Raw genomic sequence first — 9,543 nt, forward strand, 5'->3', positions numbered from 1 at the left:
ACACACATATATACATATATATATATATATATATATATATATATATATATAGTATGTAAAAACCATTAATGATGAGAACTCGGTCGTGTTCACTTACACATGCCGCGTGCGGAGACCTATCGATCAGCTCGTGCAGCGTGAAGCTCGCGCTGGTCTAGCGCAATGGCACTTTCAAACACTTCCGCAGCGCGAGCGCTACAATGAGGAAGTGACGATCTTTCGGTCAACGCAACACTGTAGCCACTTTCAGATAAACTGAATCTGCGAGGGATTTTGTAGTATTGCATTTAACTGAAACAAAAATATGTGTAATAACATTTGTATTTCTACGCACATGTTGATCTGAATCTATAACTTTTATTTTCTTGGATATTTGCGTTTTGTTGTATCGTTACAAATGCAATATTGGAATGCAATAAAAAAAAAACTTTTTTTGCAAAACTTAAGGCAGTGCAAAAATATATACGTTCAATTTGCAACAAATGGGCGCATAAAATGGAACAATATAAATGTAGCATTAACAAAGGCAAGAAATAAAATCACAACCAGAAAATGAATAAAATGTAAATAGATAATAAATGATACAATAATACAATAAAAACGTTTTAATAAAAGACGAAACACCGATTCAGCCGAGAATGTGAACATGGCGGCGCCTAGAGAGATAGCTCACATGCGTCTTTAAAAGCAAGTCTGGATCATCATGCTGAACTTGTAAACTCATCTGCTCTTTTGTAAAGTTTTGTGAGTGCGCAACTGCGCATGTGCCATTTTCTCCCCTGTTTTGAAGAAGAGATGTTTGGTTTATTGTGTTGACTGTAACTGATCTTACACTCTTTCTTGCTCCAGAACGGAGTTTTTTTTCCCTTTTACTCTTGTTTTACAATTTCAAGTTATAATATTGCTCATTGCAGCTGACATATGTGCTTGGCAAACCTGTGTTTGATGCAAGAAGAGTCAAACTAACCCCTTTAAATGGCCAGGATTTGCTGTGGGCCCCTGCACACATTTGCACTACTGACTTCTGTAGGCCTACTTCTTATCCTGGTGCACAAGGACAAGAAGGTTTCATTTGCCTTTTCACCATCAACAGAATGGTGGCATAGTTCAAACATTTCATACAGGAGCGTTCCGTTCCAGAAGAACTTGTGCAATAATTAGGGTGACCATACGTGTCCATTTTCCCCAGACGCGTCCTGGCCAGGATTTCTATATTGCCTAAAATATCTAGGGTTTGGCTTTGTTTGCGTGTGCAGACCGATCGGTGTATGACATCGGTTCCTTGTGTTTTCGAAACGCTGTCGAGGTACTTTGAATCAAAGCAATTTAGAAATCCTGGCCAGGACGCGTCCGGGGAAAATGGCACGTATGGTCACCCTAGCAATAATGTTAATTCATCTGCTGATCAGTGTAGTATAGCTGTGGAGAGCCGCATCGACTGTGGCCATGATAGATAGATCTTTGAGTCGGGCTGATTGTGAGGGCAGAGGATGCTGCTATATGCCCCTGCCCCAGTCTGGATTAAGAGGAACACCATGGTGTTTCTACCCTGTCTCTTACCCAGGCTACAAAATGGGGCCCCTGTTGCCCACAGAGAAGGGCCAAAGAGCCACCCTGACCCGTTCTGCACCCTCACACCTGCCCCGGGACATCCCCACACTGCAGCTAGATGTGATGGACGAGACTGTGGGTCATCTTCACCTCACTGTGAGCAATTCATTTAGTCATTTCAATTACAAATCATTCAGATATTGTCATTTGTGGAGGAATTGAATACAGTTACATGATCTGTCCTTGAATTCTGGGAAATATAAACGCTTGAATCAGTTGTGTCTGAAATTTGCATTGGAAATGATTAATTTTAGTATTATCTTTAGTATTATCTTTATTTAAGGTTGGAATACACTACACAATGTTTAACCAGATTGCACTTCATTTTTTCTTTCACTAGTTGTTTATATATATATATATATATATATATATGTGTGTGTGTGTGTGTGTGTGTGTATATATCAGGTGGTTTGAAAAAATGCCTGTGTTCGAACAATTTAAAACTAACATTAAAATGTATTTGGAAACAATAACTAAAAGTAAAAACTTGCAAGCAATAGGAACTATGCAATTGTTTAAGATGTATATATACATCTTAAACAATTGCATAGTTCCTATTGCTTGCAAGTTTTTACTTTTAGTTATTGTTTCCAAATACATTTTAATGTTAGTTTTAAATTGTTCGAACACAGGCATTTTTTCAAACCACCTGAATTTATTAACTTATTTATGAGCAAATATATAAATAAATAAATAATTATATATAAAATAAAATAAATACTAGATTTTAATCACCATCTGATGAGAAATGCCTTAACATAACATCAGCTTCTACAAAATTAGCAACAGTCTTAGCTTCTTTTTGGAAATAAATTCTTAATGATTATAGATGACCCAATCTTACTATTTTACTAATTTCACTTAAACACAGTTCAAGGATCCAGCATCTCCACGATATGAGGTCCCTTTCATGACGTCCCAATCCAGGGGCTACAAGGACATTAAAAAAACACTCTATGATGTTGAATTCCAACCAGATCCATTTGGATTTATTGTACGGCGAAAATCCAATGGCCGTGTTCTGTTAGTGTAGATAATTTTTCTTTCCTTGCTTTGTATGTGTAAGTTTTCTGCTTATAATGTTTGTTGTGTTTCTGGCGGGTCAATGACAGCCCACACAAAACCATATGGTAAAAAGTTGTGTAATTTGGCACAACCAAATTTTGTTTTCATAATGTTGAACAAATGCATTGTATTTTTCTTTTTCTAGTCTGAATACTACAATAGGCCCCCTCCTTGTTTGCAGACCAGCATCTACAGCTCTCCACCAGCATGGCTTCCTCTGTGATATCTGGCCTGGGTGAACATTACACCCCCATCACGCTGGACCTCAACTGGAGCTCTAAGACATGGCACCACATGTGAGACCTTCACATCATTTCACATGCTTCTTTAACTTCCTTTTTATTCACAGCTGTATTTAATGTTTTATATTGGCCTTTGTAGAGAAGTGCCAACCTGTATGGCTCCCACCCTTTCTTCCTGGTCCAAGAAGGTGTTTATAATGACATGGGTACTACAACGAAAACATGGTTTATGAGGACACTTCCTGTGTCCCTGTCCAAAAGGCTTTAAAAACATACAAAACGGTATTCAAAAATTGCCAGTAGTTTTCTGTAAGGGGGTAGGTTTAGGTGTAGGGTTGGTGTAGGGCGATAGAAAATACAGTTTGTACAGTATAAAAACCATTACGCCTATGGAGAGTCCCCGTAAACCACAAATGTGTGTGTGTGTGTATGAGTGTGTGTGTGTGTGAGTGTGTGTGTGTGTGAGTGTGTGTGTGTGTGAGTGTGTGTGTGTGTGTGTGTGTGAGTGTGTGTGTGTGTGTGTTTTCCCTAAAATTTGCATGCCTTTAAAGGGATAGTTCACCTTCAGTTGCTAGTCCACACTGACTTCCATAGTATGGAAAAAAAAAACTCTATGCAAGTCAGTGGGGACCAGCAACTGAAGGTGAACTATCCCTTTAACTCAAGAACTATTAAATATATCTTAATATCTTTTTCGATGTTGGTTTTCATGTCTTTTGGAAACGTAAATTTTAAGGTCCTATATGGTTCAATTCCAATCTCAACGTGGCTCCAGGAGTAAATTGTACACATTTTCAGTGGTCAAAAACCAAATGTGGGTCATTTTGCATATAGCTGATACTTTTCGCTTTTAAAAAGGAATGTCTAAAGAACATATAATGTTGAAACAACTAATGTTTCACCAAAAATAAAGATCTAGTCAAATTACCGCTCAGCTTAACCCTGCGCACATTTTTATATTTAGTTATGTTGTAAAAGTTTCAGTTTAATTAATTCCGTCAATCTTTTTACCCCATTTTAACATGGATTTCTATGGAGACCGGAACACGAGAGAGCATCCAAACGGAAGTTAGAATCCGTCATGGCGGCGCTCATCGGTTACTCAGGAAAAAGGTGGATATAGAGAAATTCTAGTGTTCACAATGCAACTTGGCCACCCAGATATGGAACTTGAACTTATTCCTAATGCTTGCAAAGCATGTTTCGTCGCTGTTCTTAGTTTTTTGCTATGTTTCTGTGTCTGTACCAGGTGTGCTCCTGTTTGGACTCTATGGTGTCCCGTTAGTGGGAGCTGATGTCTGTGGGTTTGGTGGAGACACAAGTGAAGAGCTGTGTGTGCGCTGGACACAACTTGGAGCCTTTTACCCCTTTATGAGAAACCATAATGACAGACCCAATGCGGTGAGATATCAATCAACAATTTAAAGCCAGCTAGAGAAATAAATACATATGTATTTAAATTGATAAATAGATATATAGATATCTAGATATGGGTCAAAGGCCAGACATCTATACAAATAGGTAGTTTATTGAGGCAAAGGTCATAGTTAATAATTGGTTAATAGTGAGAATTGGTCCACAAGCTAAAGTGTGACCAAAATTATATTACATTTATTAGTAGCATATGAATAGTTCTTCCCATATTCCATACTCCCAGCCCCAAGAACCGTATGTATTTAGCCAACAAGCCCAAGGTGCCATGAGGACTGCGATAACACTGCGATACTCTCTCCTGCCCTTCCTCTACACACTGTTCCATCACGCGCACACCTCCGGCAGCACTGTGGCCCGTCCTCTCTTCCTTGAGTACACACGCTTGTTTCAGCTCAATATCTCTTTATCTGAGCTCAGCGATGACCTCTTTACTGAGACTGCTCATTCTTTCAGGTTTCCCACTGATCCAAATTGCCAGAGCATTGACAGGCAGCTCCTGTGGGGGAGTTCACTGCTTATCAGTCTCGTTCTGGAAGAACCCCCGGGGACTTGCTACAGTCTGCACAATGTAATCCTTCCTCTTTTACTTTGCTGTACATATTAAATTATCACATTAGGTTTTATCATAATTGTTTTATTAATGTATTCCCTAAATTCAACTTAAAGTAACACTTTACATATAGGGTCTCATTACTTAATGTTATGCATTAATTAAGATTAACTAACAATGAGCAATGCATTTGTTACAGTATTTATTAATGTTTTTTAACGTTAGTTAATAGCAATACAAATGTTCATTGTTAGTTCATGTTAGCTCAGATCTATTAAATAATTTTAAAGGGGTCATATGATGCTTTTTTAAAGATCATTATTTTGTGTATTTGGTGTAACAGAATATGTTGACATGCTTTAATGTTCAAAAAACACATTATTTTTCAAATACTGTACATTATTGTAGGTCCTTCCTGCCCCGCCTCTCTCAAACGCTTCGTTTTCTACAAAGCCCCGGAAAACTTGAAATCGCATCATATGACCCCTTTAACATATACAGCTTTGGATTTTTTATAATGTGTTTAAACATTGACATTTACTTCAAAAACCTTTCAAAGCCTGCTTGACATTGTGATACGTTTACAAAGTTACAATGTGTTGTTATGGTACAATGTAATTAAAAAGCGTATGATATGACCCCTTTAAGACAAATGACTCTTTATATGAGATTGAATCTTCTGGGATTTTTCTCATAGGGGGAAGCATGTTACAGTAAAGGGCAATACATTCTTTTCCCTGCTGCTTTAGACACCATTAACGTTCATGTGAGAAAGGGGAGCATCATCCCACAGCAGGTGGAGTAAAGACTAGATCTAATGATATTTGTTCATTTAATTTATGCTGTGTAGCAAGTGAATTTTGCTATTTCTTATTTGTTCCTCAGGTTCCTGCATTGACAACTACAGCATCTCGCAGAAACCCTTCCACCCTAATCGTGGCACTGTCTGAAGGAAATCGGGCTAAAGGAGACCTCTTCTGGGATGATGGGGAAAGTCTGGACACTTTTGAGCATGGAAATTATTCATATGTTCTCTTCTTTGCTGAAGAAGTACAAAATAGGGTGAATTTTGACTTTATGTTGACTTGAATGGTTTGGATGAGGATTTTTCTATTGAACATCTGTTTCCCATTGCTATCCCGTGTTGGAGCTTCATCTGGCATTAAAACTGGAAAACAGCAAGCGTTGTGTTTGCCAGACCATTGACAGGCAGTTCAATGCACTTTTTATGGAAGTAAAGACAGTTAAAAAAAATAGTTCATTTAAAATTAAAAATTTGTTGAAAATGTGCTCACCCTCAGGTCATCCAAGATGTAGATGAGTTTGTTTCTTCATGGGAACAGATTTGGAGAAATGTAGCATTCCATCACTTGCTCACCAATGGATGCTCCGCAGTGAATGGGTGCCGTCAGATTGAGAGTCCAAACAGCTGATAGAAACATCACAATAATCCACAAGTAACTCCTGTCCATCAATTAATGTCTTGTGAAGCAAAAAACTGCATGTTTCTAAGAAACAAATACATCATTAACTTTAAACCATTGCATAAAATATGAATGCTATAGTATAGTATAAATCTATAGTATTGCTTTCTCCTGTGAAAAAGTTGTCTCGTCTGAATCAGGAGTGAAATATGCACAGATAAAGCACTGTTTATAAGGCAAAAATGGAGGATACGTTATTATGGACTGGTATTCTGACCAGAGGTGAGGATTTCTCCAAATCTGTTCTGATGAAGAAACAAGCTCATCTACATCTTGGATGGCCTGAGGGTGAAGAAATTTTCAACAAACTTTCATTTTGGAAACCCATCAAACAAATAGACTATAGAAGAATACTCAAAAGTTTGGTCAATATGTGCATTCATTTGAAATGTATTCTATTGTTTATTTGATTTTTCATATTTTCCGGCAGTCTTATGTGGTCAGCAAGCCTGTCGAATTCAATGGATCTCTCGATCATTTGGTCCTCGGGGAAGTAGGTGTTTTTGGGGTTCAGACTCCACCTACAGCCGTGTGGGCCAATGGGCAAAAGCTTCATGACTTCTCATACAGCCCAGACACCAAGGTATGCAACAAGTGTTTGTGTTTCATATTTATTATTAATATGAATCTTGAAAATCTGTTGATAATAAAATGCTGCCATAAAGTTGTGATTTTGTGTGTGTGTATGTGTTGCAGGTTCTGGACTTACCCACGACAGTCATTATCACAGTACAGTGGAGCTGATGAGAAATCACTGCTGTAATACTGCTGTGTATATGTTCTGTGCTTATGCAATTGCATAAAGTTTTCATCCAGTTATCATTAACAGCATATTTCTACTGTACCTTGCCATTTAAATATTGTTTTTGCTGTAAAATAAATGTTTATTTTTATTCAGTGTTCTTAATGTTTTGTTGTTGTGTGACCAGTGTTGGGGAAAGTTACTTTTAAAAGTAATGCATTACAATATTGTGTTACTCCATAAAAAAGTAACTAATTACGTTACTTAGTTACTTTTTATGGAAAGTAATGCGTTACGTTACTTTTGCGTTACTTTTTAAATCTGGACAGGGCTTGCTTGTTTATTTTTAAAATAAAAAAATTCTATTTTTGGCAAATATAACAGCCTTTTCACACCAAAAGTGAAATGAATAAGCCTCAGGCTGAAGGGAAAGTAAATTTACGTCTGTACAGTAGAATGCAGAAGAAGAAATTTCAACACACTTCAGCAATAAACAAAGGCACACAAATGTTTGTCTAGAGTAATTTTTGCTTATTAGTATGGTTGAACTGGATCATCGGAGGTCAGAAGCAAAGACATTGGTTAATAGAATGGGATTAAATACATAAAGGATATTTGTGTTTTTTAACATTTAATTATTGCAGGTTTGCGTTATATTCTGAGTTGCATTATTTTTATTCATTTTGAGGAATACTGAATCTGTGTTTTTTGTTTGGTTTTTTTTGTGAGTGAGATGAATTAATGCATATTCATATTTATTTTAGAACTACATTAATATCTTCTGATTTCTCTCAACATGGGGACAGGAGAGCTGTCAATCAATAAATTAGAAAAAAATTACTTATTTGAAAAAGTAACTCAGATATTCTCTTGTAAATTAAAAAGTAATGCATTACTTTACTAGTTACTTGAAAAAAGTAATCTGATTACGTAACTCGCGTTACTTGTAATGCGTTATCCCCAACACTGTGTGTGACAGTGATAGAATAATCAGCATTTCACATAACCCATAAATTATCCTTTGTATTTTAAATGTCAGAGAAATAATAAGAAGGAATATTATTTGTTGTTGTTGTTGGTCTTCTTCTTCTAAGATTATACAAATATATGCATACAATTTATTGCATTGCATTTTTTTTTAAATTAAGCTCAGATTTATTCTATATTATATTCTATATAATATTAGAATTATTGAAAAATAAATTGAAATTCGAGACTGCAATTTTTTTTTTTTTTTTTTTTCATTTCTCACAATTTGTGTAAGTTCTTTTTTTTAAATGTTCCGGGTGTGTTTAATTGTAGCCTATATACTTTTACAAATGCTAGTCCCAACGCATTAACATCAGAAACTTGTCTCCTGTGTTTCCTGTCCTCTACAGATTGTTATTTTAAACAGGACCAATGTCCTGTCTCGAGCGTCGCGTTCAGAAGAAGCGCAGCGTCGTTCCGGAAGCAGCGGAATGTCAGTGGGCGGAGCGTCAACGCGGCGCGCCGAGTGAAGTGTCACCAATAAACATACGGGTCATTCACCGTAGCCTGGATCTGTAATATACGAGTCGGACGCGCCGCTTCTGATATGGACGTGTAGCGACGGTTGTAATCGTTTCTGGTACTGAAGGTAAGACTGCTGCATGTGTGGTTTTCCATTACAGATGTATTCCTACGGCTGTCATTATTGGAAGTAGTTTAGTTAGCGTCCCATATGGGTACAGAAGTGCATACTGTATGTCTCCCATCATAGCAGGCATAACGGGACGCCAGCGCGACTTCCGTCTGAAATCAATCCTCACATGAGATACATGATCCTTCAAAGTGGGATGAAAGAGCTTGTCCATTAAAATACAATACTGATACAGGTCAATCACAATGATCAAAAGGACAAAACAGCCGATACAGGCCTGAACATGATCAATATTTTTTTGCTTACTCTTTACCTGCTGTAATGTTAATGTTAGGACATACACACACTTTATTGCTGAAGAAATGTAACTTTGCCATTGGGATTAATATGCTTTAGTTTTGCCCCAATAAATGATTTTATGACACTTCTTAAAGGCATAGTTCACCCAAAAATTAAATTATATCATTTACTCACGTGCATGTTATTTTTCTTTCTTCTGTGGAAAAAATAAAAAAATCATTTTTTTGTATTAGTATAATGCAAATACATGTATCTACACAATTAGAGCTTTGTAGCAAATGATTATTTATTTATTATTATTATATTAATGATTTTAATGTTAGTAAATAGTAGTTAAAAATATAAACTTAATATATTTTCCATACAACAAAAACATATACACTGTAATATATAGATATATTCTTTTCTATACCCACTGTGTATATATATATATATATATATATATATCACACACACACACACACATATATATATATATATATATATATATATAT

At 36.4% G+C, this 9,543-nt stretch overlaps 2 protein-coding genes and 1 pseudogene across 2 annotated transcripts in view; 2 read left to right on the forward strand and 1 right to left on the reverse strand.

Moving 5' to 3' along the window:
- The window catches only part of LOC107728566 (transportin-2), a 29,911-nt gene extending 29,695 nt beyond the window's left edge, over nt 1–216 (reverse strand). Inside the window, exon 1 of the mRNA XM_016538781.1 lies at nt 98–216. The gene's annotated coding sequence lies outside the window, so the exon portion shown is untranslated. The remainder of the gene's footprint in view (nt 1–97) is intronic.
- A 759-nt stretch (nt 217–975) lies between these two features.
- On the forward strand, nt 976–7,130 carry LOC107728768 (lysosomal alpha-glucosidase-like; annotated as a pseudogene).
- A 1,528-nt stretch (nt 7,131–8,658) lies between these two features.
- The window catches only part of tbc1d16 (TBC1 domain family, member 16), a 43,121-nt gene continuing 42,236 nt past the window's right edge, over nt 8,659–9,543 (forward strand). The window contains exon 1 of the mRNA XM_016538802.1: nt 8,659–8,746. The gene's annotated coding sequence lies outside the window, so the exon portion shown is untranslated. The remainder of the gene's footprint in view (nt 8,747–9,543) is intronic.

This window comes from Sinocyclocheilus rhinocerous, unplaced genomic scaffold (genome assembly GCF_001515625.1).
Source record: "Sinocyclocheilus rhinocerous isolate Xijiao unplaced genomic scaffold, SAMN03320098_v1.1 scaffold463, whole genome shotgun sequence".
Taxonomy (NCBI): domain Eukaryota; kingdom Metazoa; phylum Chordata; class Actinopteri; order Cypriniformes; family Cyprinidae; genus Sinocyclocheilus; species Sinocyclocheilus rhinocerous.